The following is a 26,531-nucleotide window of genomic DNA, read 5'->3' on the forward strand; positions in this document are numbered from 1 at the left end:
TCCCGGGTCTCCAGGATCGCGCCCTGGGCCAAAGGCAGGCGCCAAACCGCTGCGCCACCCAGGGATCCCGTTGACTATGTTTCTATAGCAACACCAACAAATACTCTTCTACAAATACTTCTGCAGCCAAGATAAAAACCAATAACCACTTCTCTAATTCATTTCTATCATGGCTTCCAACAAAAAATATCAGCCTTTTGGGGCGCCTGGGAGGCTCTGTCATTTAAGTGTCCAACCCTTGATCTCCATTCAGGTCTTAAATCACAGTCATGATTCAAGCCCCACAAAGGGCTCCACGCTGGGCATGGAGCCTACTTTAAAAAAAAAAGAAGAGGGATCCCTGGGTGGCGCAGCGGTTTAGCGCCTGCCTTTGGCCCAGGGCGCAATCCTGGAGACTCGGGATCGAATCCCACGTCGGGCTCCCGGTGCATGGAGCCTGCTTCTCCCTCTGCCTGTGTCTCTGCCTCTCTCTCTCTCAATCTCTCTGTGATGATCATAAATAAATAAATTTAAAAAATTTTTAAAAAAAGAAGAAAGGAAAGGAAAGGAAAGGGAAAAGGAAAAGGAAAAGGAAAAGGAAAAGGAAAAAGGAAAAAGGAAAAAGGAAAGGAAGAAAAGAAAATCAGCCTTCCTAAACCATTCCAGAAACATCAAAACCTAAGGCTATGCATATATCACTTGTTAACCACAACTGCAGATACCCTTAAATCCTTCACAAGGGGAAACTAATGACAAAGGAGGTATAATTCTGTTACTACTTTGACAATAACTCATTTTGAACAGAAAGAGACAAGATAGCAAAAGAAAGTGATTACTAACAAATGACTTACTTGGAAAATTATCTAAATTCTAGAAAAAGAACACTGAAAACTTTGTGTCAAAATGTAAAGCAAAGAATTCAATATTCTGAGGCCCCAAGATAAGCGAATTTCTCTGCCTAAATTTCAGACATGCTTTCAAAATCTTTTGTTAGTGCCATTGTTTTGAAGTAAACAAAATATTTTACTAGTAGCAATAGGCCTGCCTCTTTTGTGAGCAAGCACATGCAGAATGCTTTACAAATGCCCGGACTTAAGCCTCAAAACATCTCTACACAGAAAATATTATCAAGTTCATTTTTTTTTAAGATTTTTAATTTATTTATTAGAGACAGAGACAGAGAGAGAGAGAGAGAGAGAGGCAGAGGGAGAAGCAGGCTCCATGCTGGGAGCCCGACCTGGGACCTGATCCCCCATCTCCAGGATCACACCCTGGGCTGAAGGTGGCGCTATACCACTGAGCCACCTGGGCTGCCCTCACGTTCATTTTATACATGAACAAAATGAGCCTCAGAGAAATGAAATACCTTCCCTTAATAAGCATGGGATGCAAAATAGCACAGTGACCACCAGTCCTAGAGTTAGCAGGAGATAGATAATCAAGATTTGAATCCAATGCTATTTTATTTGAAATACATCCTTGGCATTACACCATGACACTTCTGCAACCACCCAGTTACACTTCACCCAACAACAAAACTCAGCCTTTTATTTTTTTTTTTTTTCAAAACTCAGCCTTTTACATGTAAATCTCACCTACCCATGCGTCACGCTCGCCTGTGAACTTATACATAAGGACTTTACTCAACTGCTTCTACTCTAGCCCATACATTTTCTCAAAAATATCTTTTAGAGATACATAAGGAAAACTGCAAAACACAATGGAAAGTATTTTCCAAGCACATACGTATACGTCAACAGATACTTACCTGGCATATAAGGTTAATAGCTAGATATATGCCACACCATGCCTTCTTCAGAGCACAGAGAGCCGTTTGGGGAGATGAGAGCGATGTAAATAAAAAGCCAACCCTATAAACTTGTGAGTTAACCATAAATGCATTAAAAAAAAAAGCACATGTCCATAAGTACTACACATACACCAGATATCCCAGAACAGTTCTGATTTCAAATATTCTATCCCACTAAATTGTGGGTTTGGGACTAATGGGTAACTGCAGGCTAGAGTGGTAAATAGAAGAAAGTTGAACAAAACTTTGCAAGAATGGTGGGTTCTCATTGGTAGGAAAGAGGAACAGGGGCATGCAAAGTAGGTGGAAAAAGTCCTCAGGGTGAAGCAGCAAGATGCACGAAACATTCTGGGTCTGGGGGAGCTGGTGTGGTGAGTGGGGCAGTGGGTTCACCATTATCCCTGGATCAGTCACATACAAAGGTAAGCCAGAGGCGATGCTGAAACAGGATAGTCGGAAAGATTGTTCAGGGCTGTGAAGTCCAGGATAAGGACTCTGAGGTAAAGAAGATAGGTTAGCCCTCCTAAAGTTTGGCGGGGGGGTTGTTTTGCTTTATTTTAGGAACAGCTTTACTGAGCTCCCATACAAGTCATTCACTGTAAATGTACAATTCAGTGATTCTTAGTATAGTCAGTTGTGCAACCATCACCACAAACTATCTTAGGACATTTTCCTCAACCCAAAAAGAAACCCCAAACTTCTTAACTCATTCTATGAGGCCAGATACCAAAGCCAAACAAAGATATCACTGGAAAAAAAAAAAAAATGAGGCAAACTACAAGGCGATATCCCTAATGAATACAGAAGCAAAAAGCCCTCCACAAAATACTGGTAAACTGGGACACCTGCATGGCTCAGCAGCTAAGCATCTGCCCTTGACTCAGGGCGTGACCCCGGGGTCCTGGGATCGAGTCCCACATCAGGCTCCTGCAGGGAGCCTGCTTCTCCCTCTGCCTCTGTCTCTGCATCTCTCGGCATCTCTCATGAATAAATAAAATCTTAAAAAAAAAATACTGGTAAACTAAATCCAGCAAGATATTAAAAGGCACTTACACCATGACCAAGTGGAAATTATTCCAGGAATAGAAGCATGATTCAACACACAAAATTCAATCAGTAATCATGTTAATAAGAGAAAAATACAAGAATATCTCAATAGACAGAAAAAGCATTTGACAAAATCTAGCATCCTTTCATGATAAAACATTCAACAACCTAAAATGAGAGGAACTTCCTCAATGGGATAAAGGGCATCTACAAAAATACACCTCACACCTAAATGGTAAAAGACTAAAAGCTTCCCCCCCTAAGATTAGGAACAACACAGATGTCCCCTCTCACCACCTCTATTCAACATTATACTTAAAGCCAGTGTAATTAGGCAAGAAAAATAAATAAAAAGCAACCAAGTGGATAAGGAAAAAGTAGATGACCTCTATTTGCAGATGGCATGATTGTTAGATTAAAAACCATGGGACGCATGGGTGGCTCAGGGGTTGAGCACCTTGCCTTCAGCCCAGGGCGTGATCCTGGAGTCCTGGGATGGAGTCCCATGTCAGGCTCCCTGCATGGAGCCTGCTTTTCCCTCTGCCTGTGTCTCTGTCTCTCTCTCTGTCTCTCTCATGAATAAATAAATAAAATATTTTAAAAAAATAAAGTTCTAAAACTATCTTCAAAAAAAAATCCAAAAAAAACATAAAAAAATAAAAATAAAAAAAACCTAAAGAATCCCCCCACCCCCCCAAAAAAAAGCTAATGAAGGAGTTCAGCAAAATTGCAGGACAGAAGATCAATATACATATTCAGTTGCATTTCTATATGTAAACAATCCAAAATATAATTCTCTTAGCATCAAAAGGAATACAAAGGAATAGATTTAACCAAGGAAGAATAAGACTTGTATACTGAAAAATACAAAACATTGTTCCAAAAAAATAAAAATAAAAATCACAGACAACATATATAAATCCATACTCGTGCAAAGACTTCATAGTGTTAAGATGGCAATAATCCCCAAATTGAAAGATTCAATGCAATCCCTTTAAAATTCTAAGTGCCTTTTCTGCAGAAACAGGTTAATCCTAAAATTCATATGGAATTGTAAGGGACCACAGATAACTGAACCCATCATGCCACAGACGAACAAAGTAGGAGGATTCACCCTTCCTGATTTCAAATTTTTAACAAAGCTAGAGTAATCAAAACAGTGGTACCGGCATAAGAGCAGCTATACAGATCAGAACAGACTTGAGAGTCCAGAAACAGACCCATACATCTATAACCAGCAGAATTCGGCAAAGGCGCCAAGTTTGTAACAATGGGGAAGGAACAGTCTTTTCAACAAATTGTACTGGGACAACTGGCTATCCACATACAAAAGAATGACTCTGAACCCCTACGTCACACCATATAAAATAATTAACTCAAAATGGACCAAAGACTTAAAATATACAGCTAAAAATATAAAACTCTTTGAAGGAGTATAAATCTTCATGACTTTGGACTTCACGACATAGTCTTAAACAGAACACCTAAAACACAAGCAACAAAAGAAGAAATGAATTGGACTTCAGCAAAATTAAGAACGTTTGTGAGTCACAAGACACTATCAAGAAAACAAAGAAACAGCCCAAAGAATGAGAGAACGTGCTTGTGCACCACGCTCAGCATGTGTACCCGGTGTGAAGAATGTATAAAACATCCTTACAATTCAACAAAATGACAATCCAATTTTAAAAGGAGTAAAGGACCTGAATAAATAATTCTCCAAAGAAAATGTAAAAATGGCTATTCATTACAGGAAAAGATGTTCAACATCATTAGTCATTAGAAAATGGAAATAAGAGCACATCGAAATAGCTCTTCCATCAACTAAAATGACTAGTGGAAAATAAAAAGCCACCAAGTGTTTGCAGAGAAATCAGAACCCTCCTACACTGCTGCTATCGGGAACATAAAATGAAACAGCAGGTGCAGAAGGTGACGTGGAGAAGGAGGACTGGGTAGTAACTGCTTAAGGTATACAGGGTTTCCTTTGGAGAAAACATTCTGAGAGGATGGTAACAACTGCAGATCATTTGGATATAATAAAAACCACTTTAACATACTTAAAACGGTGACTTTTAAGTGATTTTGTTTTTACATTAAAAAAAGAGAGAGAGAGACCTCAAACCCTTTAGCCATCATTCCCTAAAACTCTCAGCCCTAGACAACCACAAATCTACTTTGCGTCCCTATAAATTTCACAATTCTGGACATTTTACATAAAAGGAATCCTGCCATATATGGTTTTTAGTACCCTTTTTTTTTTACTTGGTGTAGCATTTTCAAGGTACATTCATGTTGTAGCACGCATCAGCTCTTCATTCCTTCACACGGCCAAGTGACTGTATTTTATGGCTCTACCACATTTTGTTTATCCACTCATCACTTGATGGACATTTGTATTGTTGCTACTTTCTGGCTATCATAAATCATAAATCCTGCTGCTGTGAACATCGGCGTCCAAACTTTGGTGTGGACATAGGTACAGGCCAAGAGAAATGAAAGCCTAAGGGCAGAGCAGCCAGGCAGATACAAGTTCCACGTTCAGGTTTTCAGAAACCGACAAACTTCTCCAAGTGGCCACTACACGACTCCTACCAGCAGCATGTGCCCGTGCCGATCCTCTCCACACCGGACTGTGGCAGAGCACAATGATGACAACTGTCACTCAAGAAATATAATTTTGAGGACCCTGAGTTGGAACGGAGAGGCAGTAAAAGCAGGGACGGTGCAAGTGGACGGCTACATAAGAAGGCTCCTGGGGGGCAGCTAGGTGGCCCAGTCAGTTACGCATCCAACCTTGGTTTCAGCTCAGGTCATGGTCTTGGGGTTCTGGCATCAAGCCCCCGCTGGGCTCCCTGCTCAGCGCAGTCTGTGTCTCCCTCTCCCTCTGCTTCTCCCACCCCTCAAGTGTGCTCTTTCACTCTCAAAAAAAAAAGAAGAAAAAAAGGCTCCTGTGGGTGGAGAAGTGGGAGAGATGCTGGTCAAATGATACAAATTTTGTCATGAGTAAATTCTGAGGATCTGACGTATAGCACGATGACCAAAGTTATCGATACTGTATTGTACACTTGAAATTTGCTGCATAGGTCTCACGCATTCTGCTGCCCCTCCGATAGTAACGGAGGCGATGGATGCTTAAGCCTCATCTCACGATGTATCTGCACATCAAATCGTCATGCTGTGCATTTTAGATGTATTATAATTTTTGTCAACTATACCTCAATAAAGCTAAGAGGGAGCAGAACAGGCTGGTGGGCAGTAATAGGAAAGACAAATAAAAGACAGATATCGTATCAGAGAAAAAATAAAATCCATAGAAGTCAGCACCTATATAGATAATGGATAAAGAGGCATAACTAAAAAATAATACCAAACTTTGAAGCCCAGAAGACTAGGAAAGGCTGCAAGATTTCAGACCCTTTAGACTCTCGGGGTTTAACAACATGATGACATGATACTGAAGTTCTTGGACAGAATTACAGAAATTAAGGAAAGGAATGATGATTAGGGATTCACCCCAGGACAGGAGAGAAAATTATCCTAATTCTAGCATTTGTTCCTACTATTAACTTTTTACCTTACTTCCAAGAAGCGACTATTCTTAAAAGTTTGGGCAATAGAGAACAACAACAACAAAAAAGCATCTTAGAAACCAGGATTTCCTCAAAAAAAAAAAAAATTTTTTTTTAAGGACTATTTGACTAGCAGGGCATCAAAAGGGGCTAGAACTAGATAGAAGTCTGTGTGACAAGAACAGAGGTCAGGTACCATAGGAACTAAACACGGTAGATGGAATCTACCCTCCCAGGCAGGTAGAGTCACCTGCGTGGTTTTAATGAGAAAATAATCAGAAGCCGCAGCATCAGACTAATGCACCACAGGGACACGGGCCACTCACGAGCTCTGCAAGGCAAGAGAAGCGCTAAGGACGTATCAGATCATCCAGGGATCATTTGTTCATTCAGCAAATACCTATTGAGAGGGAGCCCATCGGGTGCCAGACCGTCGGGGACACAGACGTGGTCACGGCCTTTGTGCAGCAGAAAGGCAGGCAGGGAGTCAAGCGGGGTGGAGGTGGGCTTCTCCAGTAAGTCCATCTAACAGGGAGGAGGGGGCCCAGTACAAGAAGGGCTGCTCAAAGGAAGTTATGTCTACGTCAAGACCCGAGAGTCAAGTATGAGTCGCAACATGTACGCAGGCCTAGAGAGGAGAGGACCTGGACAGATGAGCAGGGGAAGCAGATTAGGATGCTGAAACCCAGAACAGAGGAACCTTACAGAGTGAAAGCTACATTAAAAATTCCGGGTGGGGCGCCTGGGCAGCTCAGGGGGTTAAGCATCGACTCTTGGTTTCGTTCAGGTCATGGTCTCTCTCGTGGCATCAAGCCCCATGTCAGGCTCTGCACGCAGCGTGGAGTCTGCTTTAGATTCTCTCCCCCTACCCCTCCCATGCCTGTGCTCACTCTCTCGCTCTTTCTCAAATAAATAGAATCTTTTAAAAATTTGGGCTTCTTCTGAAAAGCCAAGTGGTATTATAAAAGGATCTTATGCACAAAACTAAGAAACTTTATATTGCAGTCAGGGTGATCGTTTTAAACAACGGATTGAATAAAAACCAGGAAAAGCTGGAAAACTAGACAGATCATGACATATTTATGCAGACAAGACACGGTGGCTACATTGTCTTTAAACAAAATATTAACAGGCAGTCACAGTCTCCACTCCCACTCTTCCCAAGTGAATTCTGCTACTGTAACTTGAATTTTGAAAGCAATTTAACCGGTTTATCATGGGATGGGCTGAGTTACCAGAGAAAAGAATAGATCCATAAAGAACACAGGAGAGACTCAAGTTAAAACTGAAGGTGTTGGTGTTTATGGTTTGGGAAGAGGTTGGTTTAAGGAGGAGTCCGAGGGCTGCTCCATACTGTGATGAGAAAGTATCAGAAAAATTTATAAACTGATAAAGAGGACTTTTGTTAGCTGTTCTTAGGAGATCACTTGTTTTTCAAGAGAGCAAAGTAAAAATAAATGGTTTGTCAGTTTTTTACCAAAGTTGAGACTTCGTTTCTTTGGCTACCAAGGTTACAAATGGACCTTGAGAGAGCTGAGCTTTATGCAAGCCACCATATCCCAATATGGAAAGTGTCAGAGGAATGAGGTGGATAAATTCAAGAAATAATTTAACTAGGAAAATGGTAAGACTCTGGTGACACATTAGAGTTGAGAGAGAAGGAAAGAAAAGATAAAAAAGCAGTTAATTAGACACAAAACCATTCACTGAAACAGTTAAAGTAAAAGGTTTGGAGACCATTAATAAACCCAATTTAAATTGAGTAACACAGAAAAAGGGATATATAGAACAGAATCAGCCATTAGATAAAAATGAAATAAAAAATAATTCAGAAGAAGACAGAAAAAGGACAGGACAAACAAAATAAATAGCAACATGGTCCCCAAAACACCAATAATTAGATTAAATATAAATGATCTAAACACATCAAGACAGAGATTATCAGTTTGAAAACAATAAGACCCAATCTATGCTATCTATGTAGAAGAAGTCTACTTTAAATGTTAGGACCAGGAATAAGAAATGCTACAAGGAAGCAAACCGTGATGTACAAAATCGTGACAGCAAAGCAGAGACGGTGCTAGACCACAGAAATGAGAGGCTGTTTACTGCAAGACTGAGGAGGAAAAGTCTAGGAAGAAAACCCGTAATACTTTTTAAGATTTTATTTATTTATTCCTGAGAGACACACAGAGAGAAAGGGAGAGACACAGGCAGAGGGAGAAGCAGGCTCCATGCAGGGAACCCGACACGGGACTCGATCCCAGGACCCCGGGGTCAGCCCTGAGCTGAAGGCAGACGCTCAACCAGTGAGCCCCCCCGGGTGCCCCCAAAAACTCAGAATATTAATAAGTGTGGTCCATATACAATGCTTAGTGTCTGTAATAAGTGTCCTGAAGGTTCTCAAACCTAATCACAAATTTTAATGACTAAACGGTCTAGAATAGGTCAACTTCATGGGGGTAATACCACATTCCTACTCCTATTTCCTCGTTACTCTTCTACCAAGGTAGAAAATGTGCACCTCCGTGGCTGTGTCCTTTCTCACACAACATAAAATATGAGGACAGTCACGTGGTGGGGGACGGCGCCTTGGGAACTCTGCCAACAGGTGGGCACCCACAGGGTCTTCGCAGCGAACAAAGCTTCGCCACCTCTTCCCCACTGCATTCCTACTTGATAAATTTAAGCTAAGATACTTTCAAACATCTAATTTATGTCTCCTAAAACAGAAAGCTCTTGAGTATCCATTTTGCCTTCCTTCATAAATCTAATGCTGTAGTATCTGACTCCCAGAATGCTGACAACAGCAATACACAAGGTTATTTGAACTTTACCACACATACACTTCCATCATTTTTTTAAACTCTGAAATAAAGTTCTCAATGAACATTGAGTTGTGCTAATCACTAGGAAAGGTGGGAACAACATGGTGACGATCCTATAGCATGTTATCTTTGTTTTATCCCGCTTTAAGAAAAGATGGTCTTTGCAAAAGAAAAGTGTAAAAAATATATATATATTTTTTTTGAGCTTTTAGTTTGAGGAGACTGAAAAGTTCACATCCATGATTGTAATTTGTTTCTCTTGGATCTAAACATACACCCACCCATTGGCTTCGGAAAAGTGCTTGGACAGAAACTTGAGACAGTGATACTTCCTGGAATTTCAATTCAAGGGGAAAAAAAAAAAGGAAAAAAGAAAAAGTATCGTTTCCGTGAAGGGATAATCAGTAGCAAATGATGCAAATGTTCTTTAAATACCAATCTATAAAAACCTATTCTTGCACAAAGGATACATTAGTTCATTCAACAAATAGTTGTAGAACTATTAAGAAGGTGATTTATAAAACCATTCCCCCCTCACACAGCTGATGCACAGTAAGAGTCCACTGAATAGTAAGCAAAATGGTTCAGTAAGAAAAATGTATTTACCCACAGTTCTGTGGGGCCATTTGTAGATCCCAAAATGTCTCTGTTCTCTTCGCTCCATGCGAGCAATCAGACTCTTAAGAGGAAAGATGATCATCTCGCACCCACACCCCACCGCTTACACGGTGCTTGGCATACAGTAAGGTACCAAAGATCACGTGATGCACACGTAATGGGACCACGTCCACGGAGTGTGCAGCCACGGACAAAACCCCAGGAACACACTAAAATTTAGGACTCGCTGCAGCAATCACTCCAGAGCTTTTCCTCGCTCTTCATCCAAGCTCACTCGGTTGTCCTTTCTCTGAATGTACCTCTAAGGCTGAAATGATCATTTTTGAATTTTTAGTATCAGTTAAGTCTTACTGTGAACTTACCAGCAGCTCAGGCTTATTCACCTTTGAATCCTCAGCCTGGAACACAGGAAGAGGGAGTTCTAGTTTGCCTCATAATAAAGTGCAACAAATTCCTAAAGTCATACTCCCTAGCTTCAGATTATTATTCTGTAGTAAACACAATGTACTTAATTGGCAACAACAAGATTTACTATTACAATCAAATATTTGATCCCAGTCACCTTTTTAATAAGTAGCACCCAATGTAAAATTCAGAGCACCAGCTTTTACTGTATAGAAATACAAAATGAGGCTTCCTTGGGCAGGCTCCTTTAGCCAACAGTAAAAAAATTAAAAAATAAATCACTAGGACAGATACCCAGGGTAAACAGGTATTCTCCATAAAATGTGGCATGTAATATTTACAAAACACAGATATCTGTAATTAGGTCTCTTTCTTCAAAATAAAAAAAAATAAAAAAATAATAATTTTTAAAGGCTTCCAGTGGCTCCACAGGAAGAATGAAGACCAAACTCCTCAGTAGAAGCTTTAAGTTGAGCACTTGTGGGCTCTGCTCCAGATCTTCAGCTTATCTTCTGCTTCCCATCCCCCGACCTCCAGCCATACCAGCCTCCTCAACACAAAATAAATTTTCATGCTTCCGTGTCTTCATTAATGCTGACTCTCCCCCGTCTAGACTGTCCACTTCCCGTGTCTATACTTGGAAAAAAAAAAAAATCCAACCCAAGTTTCCAGGTATAAGGTTAAAAATAAGCAGTTTGTGATTAACCTAACAATAGCTCTTTTACTGATTTTTAAGCCACAGGATACACTGAATAAAATCTGGGGTTCGGGGAAGCCCAATCAGGTTATTTGGTGGTTTACGGCACACGTGCGCGCACACGCTCATCGATCGCGAGGCTGTGAAGAGAAGTCCGGCAGGTGGCAAAGCAAGCAGCAAGGAGCCTTGCTTCCAACAGTACCCAGCAGCAGAGTAAGCAGGGTGCCAAGCACGGTAACGTCAGAGTAAAACGGGCTAAGAGTAACGCCCGCCCCCCCGGTAGCCCTGACACACGAGGTGGGCGACGGCAGTCCTCCAGTCCTCCCGCTGCACAGAGCCAGGGGCAGGGAGACCTGAATAGGACCACGCTGCAAAGATAACTTCTCCCTCGAGCAGTCGCTGCAGTAACTTCTCTAATCATCCACCCCATGGTCCACACAATGATGACCTAGAGAACGTGACCTATGGCTACTCAGTGGGACAGGACAAGGCAAAGCACAGTCCTGGGGGAAACGTGAACAACGGGCGGAGCACTGACCTACAGCCCAATGGACATGGAACTAGAGGAATGCACACCAGCGGTGGACGAAGACCCTGCCTACAGACGCAGCAGGTCACAGGACTTCAGTCTGCCGTCGGTGAGGCAAGGACCTGTGATTGCGGCTACAGAAGCTGCACTGAGACGAGACACACACATTTATATACTGTACTCGGAGGTACGGAAAAGTGTGCGCACACACGTACGTATCTGACAAAGGGATGAAACGCAGCACTTCTAACAACGCAGCATCCATGCTCACCTTCCCCTTTGTCACCATCTCCCTGACCTTTTCCTCCCACTGGAGTCAACCTTAGTCTAAGGATTTTAACTAGTTCTATTTGAACATCTGGGTTCAGCCGTGATTGGGCTGATGTCCTGTCCTCCTTCTCAATCCCTCGGTGTCTCCTCATTATCCCCCATAATTCCATACTAACCATACCAGGACAACAGACTTCAATAAATGCTCAATGAACTGACAAAACGGCACGGTTATAACAAGAAAATCGCTGTATTGTTTTTGTTGTATTATCTATAGATCAAAAGTAAATATTCTCCCCCCTTGAACCTCAGAGTAATGAGAAGAGGGGAAGAGGATAGTTTTCCTCTTCTGGAAAAGAATGGTACCCAGTAACCACCAGTCTATGGGGTAGGGTTCCCTTCTACTTCCTCCCCTCCAACTCTATGGGAATATCTGTATTAAGAGTTTATTTCTACCACTGAGTTTATTGTAACAGGATCTGTCCTGTACCAGTTGTATATTGATCTTAAAAAAAAAAAAATGATGCAACGGCATGACACAGGGCTGGTCAAGTGCAGCTGATGGCTGGACGTACACAGACACTGTCACCCCGTGTAACTCTGCGCCAGAGGACAGGACCTGAAATAGCAGGATCAGCTCTTGCTGAAAACCAGCGAGCCAGCTGTCCAGGAGAAGCCAGGGCGATGTGATCAGATCTTTACATGTTTAAAGGCTTCTCAAAAGTTCTAATAGAGACTTGTTACGCTTTTATGATCCTGGAAAACACCCAAAATGATCGGCCTATCCCTTTTTGACACACGCATCTTCAGGCAATACAGGTACATACTTCCTACTAGTGGAGAACTTCCAAGGGAGTCCACGTAAATAAACCGAGCGCCCTGTGGATTAACATTTCCAAAACTAAGGCTACCAGCTTAAGAATTTACAGAGACACATTTGTCGTATTTTGCCGGGGGAAAATAAGCAGGTTTAAAAGGATAAGGCTGTTGTTTTAACCCATGTGTACATATTCGCAGATAAAAGACAGGAAATGCTCAGCCCAAATGATAATAGTGGCTGTTCCTAAATGTAGACAATGGGAAATTTTTTGCTTTATTTGTATTTTATTCCACTAGTTTCTTCACTGAAAATGTGTTACTATGATTAAGAAAATAAATAGGTTTTAAGTCCATTAAAACAAATATATATATATATATATATATATATATATATATATATATATATGAAGTTTTCTCTTTAGTTCTGTATTCCTACTTTAGCAGTTTTAAAGGCAGTGCAAAACAGGATGAGTAAGTCCCAGTAAAATTATAATAAACTGGTACCATGCCAGGTAGTATAGATTCACCTAAAACACAGAGGTATATTCATACTATCCCTCTTTAAGCCTGGCACTGCATACAAGAAATTACTGAAGGCTCAGAGCACATGCTTTCAGACACTGTTACATCAGAGGTCTTTTTTTTTTTTTTTAAAGTTGGGTTTTTAACTAGATTTAAAAGAATGAAAGGAATTTCCTGGATTTTATCACGGCAACTTCCCAACGGATTTTTGTCCCCACTTCTTAATACAAGGATTAAAGCCACTTAGCAAATTAGAGCTCATTCTTGCCACTTAAAATGCTATTAAGAACATATAAATTAGAAGATCTTTGAAAAGCAATACGTATCAACAAAAGGCTTAGAGCTCTGGTTCAGAATCAGTTGTTTTAACAGTTTTCTATAAAGTCAGTCAAAAAGCATCAAACATCCGAGGGCCTGCGTGCGGGAGGGATCTACTTTCGGACCACACGACACCCTGGAGAGATGGAGAACACACACTACATTCGATCAAGAAAGGGCCTTTCTTTGTTATCATATGACAAGTATCACTGTCAAGTTTTCACTACGACTTCATTAAAATACCAAGCCATACACACGCACAATCTAACGCAGCACAAGGAAGACGGGGACATATTTTTCAGAGCTGCAAAATGGCATCTGCAGAATGTCTCAAAGGAATGACAAAGGCACTTCTTTGGCCCTAACAAAGGGAACAATGTTTCCACGAGGACATTACAGGACTATTGCATTTCAGGGAGGGGGAAAAGCAATAAAAATTAACACAAAACAGAACTGAATGAGGAGAATGACAGTCTGTGGGGAAGGATTAAAAGAGAGTATTGAGGATGCAAGTTTCACTGGTAGGACACAAAAGGGTCCTACTGTCTTTACTGGTTTAAAATTGGGCAATTTCAAATGTTGAATTTTAGGAATATTGTGCCTCCAAAACTCGGGACATAAAGTTACCTATGTCACCAATCGAACCAACCAATATGTTCATCGACCCTGTGCGTCTGTAACTCACGTTGTGCAAAAGGCGCTTACAAACAGGTGATGTGAGCGCTATGCTGTAAAATCTCCACGGATCACCTCCTGCGTTGTGACCACCTGGAGACGCTGGGTCAATGGCTCCATTTTACAGATAAGGAAAATGACCCAGGGTATCAGGCACTTCCAATCTCAATTCCAACTCTCTCCCTTATTTTTTTTTTTTTTGAAAATTATTTATTTATTTATGATAGTCACAGAGAGAGAGAGAGAGAGGCAGAGACACAGGCAGAGGGAGAAGCAGGCTCCATGCACCGGGAGCCCGACGTGGGATTCGATCCCGGGTCTCCAGGATCGCGCCCTGGGCCAAAGGCAGGCGCTAAACCGCTGCGCCACCCAGGGATCCCCAACTCTCTCCCTTATTAGCACGCACTTGGCTTTTCTTTCCAAGACACTTTTAAATTTCAGGATTATTAACATCAAATATTCACAAAGATTAAGGACAAACCACAGTGTGTACCAACTCTCCTTAAGATAGCACATTACAGTGGGACCAGAGCTCAACACGTCGGGGTGGGGGATGCCAGGGTACGTACACCCTCTTTTAATCAGTCCCAGCCACGTGTGGACCTGTGTCGTGGAAAAACCCTTCACCGACAAACAGCAGACTGGTTACAAGCAGCAGAAGCAGCAGATGTAGCCAGCAGGGACCCTTCTCCCACAGCCGTCTCCTTCCATCCATGCTCACCCTCCGAGCAGGGTCTCCCCAGGGTCTCCCCCGCCTGGGCCGCCCCAGTGATGGCGGGAGTGAGGCCAAGGCTGGGGTCGAGGCTCTGAGGCCTCCCTCCAGCCCTTCCGTTCCCGGCTGTCCCCCAAGAGCCCGGGGTTGGCAGAGAGGCCGCCCTGAACCGCGGGCTCCGTGGGCAGCTCAGCGGGCCGGAGCCCATCGTCCCCCCCCCCCCGCCCCCCTGCCTGGGCCGGAGACCCGCAGGGAGGGACCCTCGGAGAGAGAGAGACCCGCGAGGAGAGAGACCCCCGCAGAGGGAGAGAGAGACCCGCTGAGGGAGAGGCCCCCAGCAGAGGGAGAGGCCTGGAGAGAGACCCCGGGGTAGAGACCCGCGGAGAGAGACCCACGGAGAGACCCACGGAGAGACAGACTGGGAAGAGAGAGACCCCCGGGGAGAGAGACTCCCGGGGAGAGAGACCCCCAGGGAGACATCCGCGGAGAGAGATCCGCAGAGAGAAATCCCTGGAGAGAGATCCCCAGAGGGAGACCCGCGAAGAGACACCTGCGGACAGACACCCATGGAGAGAGACCCCCGGGGAGAGACCCCGGCCACTCCCGGCCCGCAGCGCCCCATCCCCTGCCCCAGCACGTCTGGGCCCTGCGCCCGCATCTCACCACAGGTCCGACTCCTCTCCGTGCCCGTCGCAGCAGGAAGCGACCCCTCGGCGCACAGCTACGCTTAGCCGAAGAAGTGAGGTTGTAAGAAATCACTTTTAGGAAACTTAAGCCCCCATTTTCCCCAACAACTGCAGGCAGCATAAGCTTGTTCTTCTGCTCCCGACATAATCGCCTTAAGCACTGAGCGAGGAGGCCCCAACACTAAGCCCCGGAGCCGCCCACCACCCCCGGGGCCCTGCCGCCCTTTGAGGTTCCCCGTGGAGTGCGTGTGGGATCCGCTCCCTGCAGCCCGCACCTCGCTCCTCGTGGGTTAGGACCGAGCTAAGCGGCCGCTGCCTTCACGAAGGTGTTAAGTTCTAAGAGAAGGAGACAGAAGTGGTTCCAGATCAAGTCCTGCGGTGATGCGCTTCGGGACGGACCACCCTCCCGAGCCGCGGAATGGGGGATGCGCGGGAGACCGAGGACGAGCCGACCGCTGGAGTCCGAGATTCTGACTCGCGGGGGGAGGGGAGGGGAGGTCTTCGTGGGTGTCCCGAGCAGGGCGCGGGGGGCCCCGGCCGGAGCGGCTGCCCTCGGCCCAGGCCGTGACCCCGGGTCCCCGACCGAGCCCCGCGTGGGTCCTGCGTGGGGCTCCGCCTCTGGGTCTCCCAGGGATAGATAATAAAATCTTGAAAAAAAGAAAAAAAAAAGTCCCAAGCAAGAGGCAGGAAGGTGACTCGGGCCAAGGACGCCGGCAGGTGCTCCCCGCTTGCTTCCACCCGCGAGACGGCCCGGGACGAGCTCCACCCCGGGGAGAAGCTTCCCTCGCCCGCACGCGCGTCCCCACCGGCCCCGGGCGTGGGCAGCTCCCACCACCCCTGCGCAGGCCCACCGGGGGCAGGTGCGCACACCTGGAGCACCTGGAGCACCTGGGCGCGGCCGCCCCGCCGCCGTGTGACCGGGACCCGTGGCGCCGGGACGCCTGACCTGTGTCCCCCGCCGCCCCACTCACGCCCTCCGTGTTCCCACCGCGGCCGAGGTCCCGGCGCACCTGCCGCCCGCAGCCACCACTTCCCTGTTCGGCACCGCGAGGCCCAAGGACACGGGGATTAGGATAAACGCCTTAGGGGCAGCGCTGACACAGTTACGGTCCGACGCCCGGGGGGGGGGGGGGGGGGCCACGCCGCGGACGGGGGCCGCACAGCCAACACCGCCCGGAACACCGGCTCCTCGGCAAGGGTGACGCCTCCTCCGGAGAGCCCGGAGCCGCTTCCCTCCCCGCCGAGCACCCCGAGCCTGGAGGGCGTGCAGCCATAGACCCGGGGACCCCGCGCTTGTGCACCGCACACCGGCCCAGGAGACACCCCCCCCCCGCCGCGTGCACCCCGCACACCGGCCCGGGAGATCCCACGTGCGCGCACCGCACACCGGGCGGCCCCAGGGAGGCCCCGCAGCCACTGCCCGCAGCTCCCGCCCCCGCAGCTCCCGGTAGCCTCGCGGCCTCTCCCGCCACTTCTCTGCAGCGGGTCAGGGGCCGGACAGGCTGTGGGCGCAGGACGTGCTTCCTGAGACCCCGGAGCTCCGGCCCCGCGCCGCACAGCACCGTCGAGGAACCGCGTCCCCAGCAGGAGGCCGTGGCCCTCGCACCCCCGTCCCCCGTCTGAAACCCAGAGGAGCGCAGGAGGAGCTCGAGCAGCCTCGCCCGAGGGTTCAGTCCGCCCCCCTCCCCCCCCCACCGCGCCCACCCTGGGCCTCAGACTCTTCAGTTGTGCCTCGGGATGCGGAAAGCCAGGTGCACAACCGCGAGGGCTTCAGGATACAGGGGTGTAGTAGGCCGGAGCCGTCAGGGAAGGAAGCTTTCCAACAGACACAAGAGCGGAGGATCCTCCACCACCTATTTTTCTAGGCATCCCTCCCAGGGCAGTAAAGCCACTTGGCTGTTCTGGTCTGTTCTGGATGGACCGGAGAGGGTAGGAGGGAGGAGGAATAGGATGGAGGGGGGAAGGAGAGAGAGGGGGAAGAGGGATGAAGGGGAGGAGGAGGAGGGGTAGGATGGAGGGGAGAGGGGTGAAGGGGGGAGGAGGAGGGGGGAGGATGGAGGGGGAGGGGGGAAGGGGGGAGGAGGAGGGGGGAGGATGGAGGGGGAGAGGGGGGAAGGGGGAGGAGGAGAGGTAGGATGGAGAGAGAGGAGGAGGGGGGAGGGGGGAGAAGGGGTAGGATGGAGGGAGAGGGAGAGAGGGGGAAAAGGGGTGAAGGGGGAGAGGGGGAAGGGGGGAGGAGGAGGGGTAGGATGGAGGGGGAGAGGGGGAAGGGGGGAGGAAGAGGGGTAGGATGGATGGGGAAGGGGTTGGAGGAGGGGGAGGGAGAGGAGGGGGAGGGGGGAGGCGGAGTAGGGGGGAGGAGGAGGGGGAGGGAGTGGAGGAGTAGAGAGCGGGGAGGCAGGGGGGGTCCAGGCCTGCTCCAGGCCACCACCCAGATGTCGCAGCCCGTGAAGGGCCTCCAGCGACCGGCGGGCCAGAGCAGGGGTGCAGGCCCTGCCGACCGCCACCCTCCGCAGAGGCCCCCTGCCCCCCGGCCCCCCAAGCTGCAGGACTCCTCAAGGGCCGAATTCGCCCTGAATGGCTCAGCGGCTCTCCCCGCCGCCGCGGGAAGGGTGCCCTCGGGAGGTGCTCTGCTCGAGCTGTGAAGACCCAGCAAAGGGGGGGGAGGCAGGGGGGGAGGACGACCTGCCCACCTGGGGCCCCACCATGTCGCCATCCACCACTGCCCCAGCAGAGAGGCCACGGAAGGGCGCAGGAAGGAGCCGCGGGCAAGTCCTAGAGGAATCCAGACCAAAGCCAGTGTATTCCACGGCAGAAGAAATTTGGCATAGAAATAATTAACAGTTTGGCAAAACCACTAAGCTTTCAGATATTTATTAGTTTTAACATGGAGGAAAAAAAAAACCTCAAATATACTGATGCTTACTCTGAATGCAAGGCCTACATTTTTAACTTCCGCTCCTCTCAGGTTCATATCAAATAACCCACAAATAGCAGCAATGCGGCCATATCATAATGGTTTTCAAATTTCTCCAAATTACCTGGGGCACATTAACTACACAGGTGTGTTTGGGTAATTTCAAGGTTTTACTTTTTTCATACTGCACATCATAGGTGGACTTAACTCTCTAGGGGGAGGATCTCTAATTTACCCTAGAGGATAACCCCTCAGATTCCCAGTAAATAAAGTGAAATAGGCAGCATGGTACAGTAAGAAGTAAACAAATAAGTAGAACCAGTTCCAGTTCGGAGAGTCACAATTGTGAGCAAGTCATTTAACCTCACTTTACTAAATTTCCTCTTCTAGGAAATAGAAGATTAATTATCCCTTAAAGTGTTCTACAGTTCTAAAGTTGTACCTTTTTTTTTTTCTTAAGTTCTACATTTTTAAAAATTACTTGGGGGCACCCCGGATGGCTCAGTGGTTAAGCGCCTGCCTTCAGGCAGGTGGTGACCCCAGAGTCCCGCATCGGGCTCCCTGCATGGAGCCTGCTTCTCCCTCTGCCTGTGCCTCTGCCTCTGTGTGTGTGTCTCTCACGAATAAATAAAATCTTTAAAAAATAAATAAAAACTACTTGGCTTGGCAAACCACACAACATGATGTTGGATGAAAATGGACATGAAAACCAGATCTACGGTTTAAGCCCTACTTTGTGAAATGCATACAAACACCATTTATTGAAGTATTTTATAAGCTATGAGTAGGCTACAAAGCTAAAAAGAGCATAATATTAATAATTATATGTGAAACTGAGAATCTAGCTTTTATTATTTAAGATTCCACATTCCACAAATCATTAAAAAGGTCCAACTCCGGGGATCCCTGGGTAGCTCAGCGGTTTGGCACCTGCCTTTGGCCTGGGCGTGATCCTGGGGTCCCGGATGGAGTCCCCTATCGGGCTCCTGGCATGGAGCCTGCTTCTCCTTCCTCCTGTGTCTCTGCCTCTATCATAAATAAATAAATCTTTAAAAAAAAAAAAAAAAAAAAAAAAAGGTCCAACCTCTTGAAGCCAAGCTTGACATCTGGAATCAGAGCTCTTGAGCCTCTAAATGAGCCGGAAATCAGCTCTTAGAAACACCCTAGTCCAGTCTTCAATTAGGAGGGCACTAAAGGGGTGTGAACCTTCGACCTTGTTCTTGCACAGCTATTTTTCTCATCTACTCCGATTCCCCGCCTCTGCCCCACCCTTCCCCTTAAAAATCTCTTGGGAGTAATTGAAGACAAGTAACCTAAAACTGGAATTTCTGGGATGGGATGCTTCTCAGGAAGCACTATATTTTCATCACTCTACACACACACACACACACACACACACACACACACAGAATTGAACCTCATACTTCTTTTTACAACAAAACCTCACAGTAGTACTTCAGCATTCTTTGTAAAAAAGGGAAGAGCAAGGCAGGGCAGGCTATGTAAGAAAAAAGAATGATGTGGCACCTGTGGAGGTGATGTCATTACCAGCCGCGGCTCTGAACTCAGGCTCTAGAAAACAAGCCGTGGCTCGGATTCCCAAGCCCATCTAACACTGTAACAACACAATCCCCCTTCCTGGCCCTAGAAAACCGCACACTTGACCGCTCTGCTTAGGAAGCCCTATACTTGCAACTTCTCAGCTTTAAACATATTGTAGAGCAGGACATCAAACACCATCAGGCCCATCTTTGGAAAGCTAGACTTTAACTGCTCTAAGTTGTATTTACTATCTGGCAGGCCTGAAGAGGACTAACTGCACTCCCGCCTGTAGGCAGGATAGAACCATGACTCAGTCCTGATTGAAAAAAAAGAACCACACATACCTCCCAACTCCAAATGAAGTGACAACATGGTTGCAAAAGGGGTGGGCACAGTGGGGGAATGAGGGGAGATGTCAAAAGTGAAATCGTGGGGCGCCTCGCTGGTTTGATCAGTGGAACATGTGACTCTAATTGCAGCGTTGAGTTTGAGCCCACCTTGGGTGTAGAGAGAGGACTTAAGTAAAATCTTTTTTAAAAAAAAAAGGTCAAATTGACAGGTGAGCCTCAATCTTCATCCTGTAAAATGACACTAAAAAAATTCAATTCCTGGCTACTCATACAGATAGAAATAAAATACTGCTGGTAGAATGATGGTTTTTAACATAAAGCAAATACTAAGCTAGTATTAGCCACTACTGTCTTGCCCCACAGTAACAGTCCTTAAAGGGAATACTAATTCCTCAAATCTACTTAAAGTCCAATTAATCTATAATGCACGTGAAAAGTACCTGAAAATTTAACAGCAAATTTTAACACTTCTAAGGAAAATACACACTGAGTTTTAACTACAACACAGATGGATGGGAGAGGACCCTTTCTGGCACCCCCCATTCATGGTAGAAAAACCCCCAGTACAGAATCCCTATCCTGCCGCTCCTCCAGCAAAGGCCCCCCGGAGATGGGGTATGGTACAAGAGCTTGGGGTAACAATGCCGGGCAACAGGGTCGGTGGAGTGCTACAGGAGCCCCTACCCAACCTCCTAGCTCCCCAACGCCAGACAGCCTGGTCTCCTTTCCCTCCCTTTGTAGCCTCCTGCTTCCTTCTCCCTGCCCAGGAGAATGATCCAGCATAAAGGAAAACCAGACTCTGCACCTCCCAGGTTCAGTCTAAAAAGCAAGAGGCCTTGCAGGACTTTACTCCTACTAACAGCAAGGAGGTGGCCAAGGAGAGTCTAAATATGTCTCTTTTCACTTAGATTCTAAAGGCAAAGCCAAAAATCATACTCAGATGCTAATGCTAATATTTCTTCGTCTTTAAAAAATCATGAAAAGGAGGAAGACATTAGAACCCATGTCTTGCAAATCCCAAGACTGCATCTACTTGATTTTCTATACAGCTATGACCCTCAAAACCCTCCAGAAATTAATTTTCAATTCTCTATTGCTGATGATGCGTCCTACAGTCAACCCATCAGTGTGAAAGTCACAGAAAGCTCGCTCTCCGTGACCCAAAGCACACCAGAGGTCTCTCCTCACTGCCTGGCTTTTAAAAGATCCTAGCAATGACCCAGACTCTGCTACATCCCTGACCTATGCCTGACCGTTAAGCTGCAGAGACCCACTGTTAAGCCAGAAGCTCACCCAACACCTGAGCCATACTTTTCCCCACCACTCCACCATGGTTAAATCTTTACTAGGGAAGAAGGGAGCTGAATCCCAAACCTTCACATATATAATGCATTCCAAATCGAAATCGTTTTTATTTCTGTACTCCTACTGTTTTTATAAGGCACAGAGTAGTGAGAGAGAGTGGGTCCGTCTCTACTTAAAAAGCCAACCCCAGTCCTGCCCTCCTCACCATCTTGGTTACCCATTCCCATGGTCCCACCCCAAGCACTGGCTTTCAAACTTTTCCAAGTGTGACCCAGAGTAAAAGATTTCCTTCTCAACCCAGTTTGCAAATACAGTGTAAACACATCTAGTTTGAATAGAAACAAAGTTTTCAAATGACGGTCTGTGATCAGCTCTGATCCAGATGGAAGGCCAAATTCAGGAAGACTTACGCTAAATCCAGCCCCTCCCCTGGGTTCAGGGAGCCTCCCTCCAGAAGATATTCTCGGCCAGAAAAAAGGGCACCTCTTTCGGCCCACTGCCCCTCTTCTTCCCTTTCCCAGAGGGGAAGCGTTGTGCAGGGGCCAGATCGTGGCCCATCAGGCTGATCTGAAGCATGATTATTGCTGATGGAAAATTTTTCCCAAAGAGGGAACCTTTTTTTAATCCACGTAAAAAATTCTGCATAGCTCGGTAAGACCCTGACTCTTATGTTTATTCTTTTTCATATTCTAAATGCCAGTCCTAGCCTTCTAAAATGATTTCTTGAAAAATCCTGCCTTAGATCTATAATCCTGTTATCTCAATTTCCTGCATCTTGACCTTTGATGACCTCCTATCTTTCTAGCTTGATCCCTCTCCAACTCCAACAATTCTTTGACCTGAGCAGCCTGTGCCTCCATCTCTCCCCAGGCTTTGTTACCCTGCACCTCCAGCACCTCCAGCACCTCCAGCACCTCCAGCACCTCCAGCACCTCCAGCACCTCCAGCACCTCCAGCACCTCCAGCACCTCCAGCACCTCCGCCACCCTCCCAGCCTTAACCCCCAGCCCCTCTCACCTCCGGCACGCTCACACGTTTCACCTAACTCTGGCCTTACATACTTGCACCCACACAGCAAAACAAGTTCACAGCCACAGACTTCAACCAGACAGACTCTATCTCCAGAAATCCTAGGACAGTTCCCTCATCAACCTACCACCTGTCTCCCAGACACAGATCTCACACCTCTGCAAAAAAGCAAAAAAACACAACACTACTATAGACTAAAAATATAGGACACCAGAAACTGATTCTTCCTATAGGTTCAGCCATAATCTAAGTACAGCTACCCCCCAATAAAGAAAAACCTGATATTGCTTAACAATCTCAAGGTTATAAATAAAAGTTACTAGATTTAAAAAAAAAAAAAAAAGACTTTCCATGGCTGACTTCCAATAAGTTTAAGAGCATTTAACCACTAAAGATTAAAAGAAAAAGCATATTTACTCTCAGAAAGTGTATTTGTTTTTTTTAATGTTCGCCAATATCCTCTTTAATTCTCGTACCAAAGTAGTCCACGTGCAACTCTGTCCTGCCTCTCTAATCACTGACAGGCATAACAGTTTATTGTCCAAACAGAATTTGTTCAACCATGCAAGCACCTGTGCAATCAAGCATGTTCAATTTGCAGGGGACAAGGCCAACGGCATGGGCACAGAGATGAGCTCTGATCCTGCTGGTGTGCCTTTGGCTGAAAGGCAGCTTCTCCCATAATTATCTCTATTTTTGAATCAAAACGTCTAATAAGGGCTTTCCCATAATTCAACAGAAAAACAAGACACATTATAGAGTTGCTGTTTATTCTAACGCAGGCCACTAATGGTGACACATTAGTGTCATTAAAAAAAAAAAAAAAAAAAAAAGAGTAAAAGGAGGCTGGGTCTCTTAAATTCAAGGGCCAATAGAAGGAAGGCTAGGGAAACAATCTGCCTGAGGAGGCCCTAAAAGGTCACGTCCAGGATTTAACATACTGGATAGGAGCACTGTTACAGGACTTTAAGGGAAAAATCACCGCAGGACTTTAAGGGTCATTTCTATCACATTAAAACACATTTCTTCCTGGAGGGAGGGAACACACACAACTAACAGTTGAAAAAATCTAGACTGAAATCACACTGCCAGCAAATAGATTATATTCCGGCACAGGCAAAGAATACAAGCCCTCCAGAGTAAGAGCCCAGGAAGAGGACGCGAACGCCACTTGGACCTGCGGAAGTGGCCAAGGCCACAGGCTCGCCTACCAGCCGCAGTTATCCAAAATGGGGAAAAAAAAAAAAAATGCACAGTACAAACCACAGCAATATGGTCAAGCTAACATAACAATTCCTACCTTCACTCACTTAGGCTCCTTCCCCAGCACATTTGGACTTTCAAACGCCCTGTTTTTCTCCTTTAGTTTTAAGATTGCTAAACTGGTTGCTTCTCCTCCTCCTCTACCACCACCATTCAGTCATTCAACATTCAGGGAATAAAGGGCCACTATGCACCCAGCACTGTGCTAGGACATCATAACCTAGTAGGCAACACACGGAGGAAGCCAGGGATTACAAATTCACCGTAAGAAATACCTACATTAAAAAAAAAAAAAAAAAAACGGGATCCCTGGGTGGCGCAGCGGTTTAGCGCCTGCCTTTGGCCCAGGGCGCAATCCTGGAGACCCGGGATCGAATCCCACGTCAGGCTCCCGGTTCATGGAGCCTGCTTCTCCCTCTGCCTGTGTCTCTGCCTCTCTCTCTCTCTGTGACTATCATAAATAAATAAAAATTAAAAAAAAAATAAAAAAATAAAAAAAACCGACATAAAGCAAGTTAAGGGGGGTGAAAAGGCATAAGAACAGAGTGAGGTAAAACTGGAACCATCTCTGAAAAATCAAGGAGTGAAGAAAGATGCATAATCCCAAGCACTTACAACAGCATCAAGATACCACTAGGAGATACAGAATTAAAAATTAAAAAATAAAACAGATAACACTAGGAGTTGCTCCTTTCAACTTTTAACATTTCATCAAAATCACCAACACCTCTTAAAGTAATAAAATCCAAAAGTCAACTTCCCTAACATGGTAGTTATTCCATAAATACTGGACCTAGAGATTTCTTTTTAAGCACATCTAAAAGTTCCATTTATCCACTGTATTTCAGTTTTCAGCGTACAAAGCTAATCAACACCTGACCTATAGACACGTGTGGACCCACGTGCATACTCTGCTACTCAGTATAGTTGTGAGGGGCACGCAAGGACCTCCCGCCCAGTCAGATCTTTGGTGGGGATCCCTCTTCTCTTGCTTGTCTCCACCCCAAAGCAAGTGGCTCATGTACCAATGGTAACCGGCAGTCAACTTATCACGACTGGGATAATGGCAGGTCATCCTTTAAAGGTGTGACCCGGCTGGGGCTGAAGGTAGAGTCGGAAACAGCAGAGAGACACTGCAGTGTAAGGTCAACTGTGTTATTTGACTTAGGGCTGGGTGGGCAGGCAGATGGACAGCCTCTTCCTCAATCTCTCAAATAGAAAATAAAAACTTCCCTAGTTACCATGGAGTTGTTTTGCTATGAAAAAAATATCACGAAGACAGAAACTGCTCCTAGCAAGATTTGGTCTGTGCCCCACAGTAGCTCCATCAAGGTTTTCATCTTCTGCACAATGGACATTTTGGCCACATAATTCTTTGTTGTGAGGTGGTCTCCGGTGTATTCTATGATGTTTAGCAGCAACCCTAAAGTCTATGCAACAGATGCTCATACTGCACCCTCAAACCGGAGCAATCACAAAGGCTTCCAAACGTTACCAAATGTCCCTCGGGGCCCAAAAAGTAAAAATAAGTCACCCACTCACCCCCTCCCTGGTTGAAAGCAGCTGCTTTAGATTTTGAGCATCAGGCTACTGATTAAATATGCAATAAAGAAGAAAATGATATTAATGAACAGGGAAAAATATTAAGAAAAAAGTTAGGTCTTAACCAGCTATTGTCGGCATCTCCATGAAAAGCGAACAGACATCCATCCTCCACAGAAGAGAAGATCAAAACTAAGGCCAAAAAAGTAAAGAACATTTAAGCCACAATTAGTACAGGAGTGATGGAAGCTGCAATTGGGAAAAAGATTGGTGAAAACATTAAAATGAAACAAATCTATCTTCATGTCCAAACCCATTCGACAAAACAACACCACACAAAACCCACACACACAACTTTTAACAGACCTTACATCTACAAAATGACTATGTGGTATCTGAAACAGTACCTATTCGGAAATAATCAGGAACACAGACCAGACTCCAGATCCGTCAGGCTCCGACCATCTAGCTACAGGCCAGCCCTGCCTCAGCGATTTTTCTCAACCAAAGAAGTGAATGGGGGTGCCTGGGCGGCTCAGTGGGGTTAAGTGTCTGCCTTGGGCTCGGGTCACCATCCCGGGTCCTGGGATCCGGCCCCGCATCGGGCCCCCTGCTCGGTGGGGAGGCTGCATCTCTCTCTTCCTCTCCCTCTGCGCTCTCTCTAAATAATAAAATCTTAACAACAAAACAAAGTAGTAAACGATTTAACCAGCCTGAGGACCTCACACTGCGAGAACCCCTCCCCGGAATCACTAGGTAGATTTCATAAACACACTTCTCACGCTGCCAAAGTGAACTAGAAACACTTCTAATAAGTCAACTGAGGGGGCGGAAAGAAAAAAATCCCTGTAAAAATACACACTCTAAATGCCAAGATTTACCGATACGCTTTCAAGGCAGGAGAAAAACGGATTACCATTCAAGCCCATGGTTACAAAAGAATATAAAAGCTGGAGTTTTTTGTTTGTTTGTTTTTAGGTACGACATATGCACCACTTGTACTAACTCCAAGTATATTTCCCCAGGTTTTTAATCCAAATCACCCAAAATACCACCACTCTAAGCAGCTGAGTTTAAAAATTCACTCTATAAATTT

The 26,531-nt window shown here is 45.8% G+C and overlaps 1 protein-coding gene across 3 annotated transcripts in view; it reads right to left on the reverse strand.

Moving 5' to 3' along the window:
* Positions 1-26,531, reverse strand: part of EPB41L2 (erythrocyte membrane protein band 4.1 like 2) — a 193,662-nt gene that overhangs the window by 126,777 nt on the left and 40,354 nt on the right. The gene's annotated exons all lie outside the window — the stretch shown is intronic.

The sequence above is a fragment of the Canis lupus genome, chromosome 1 (genome assembly GCF_003254725.2).
Source record: "Canis lupus dingo isolate Sandy chromosome 1, ASM325472v2, whole genome shotgun sequence".
Lineage (NCBI taxonomy): Eukaryota > Metazoa > Chordata > Mammalia > Carnivora > Canidae > Canis > Canis lupus.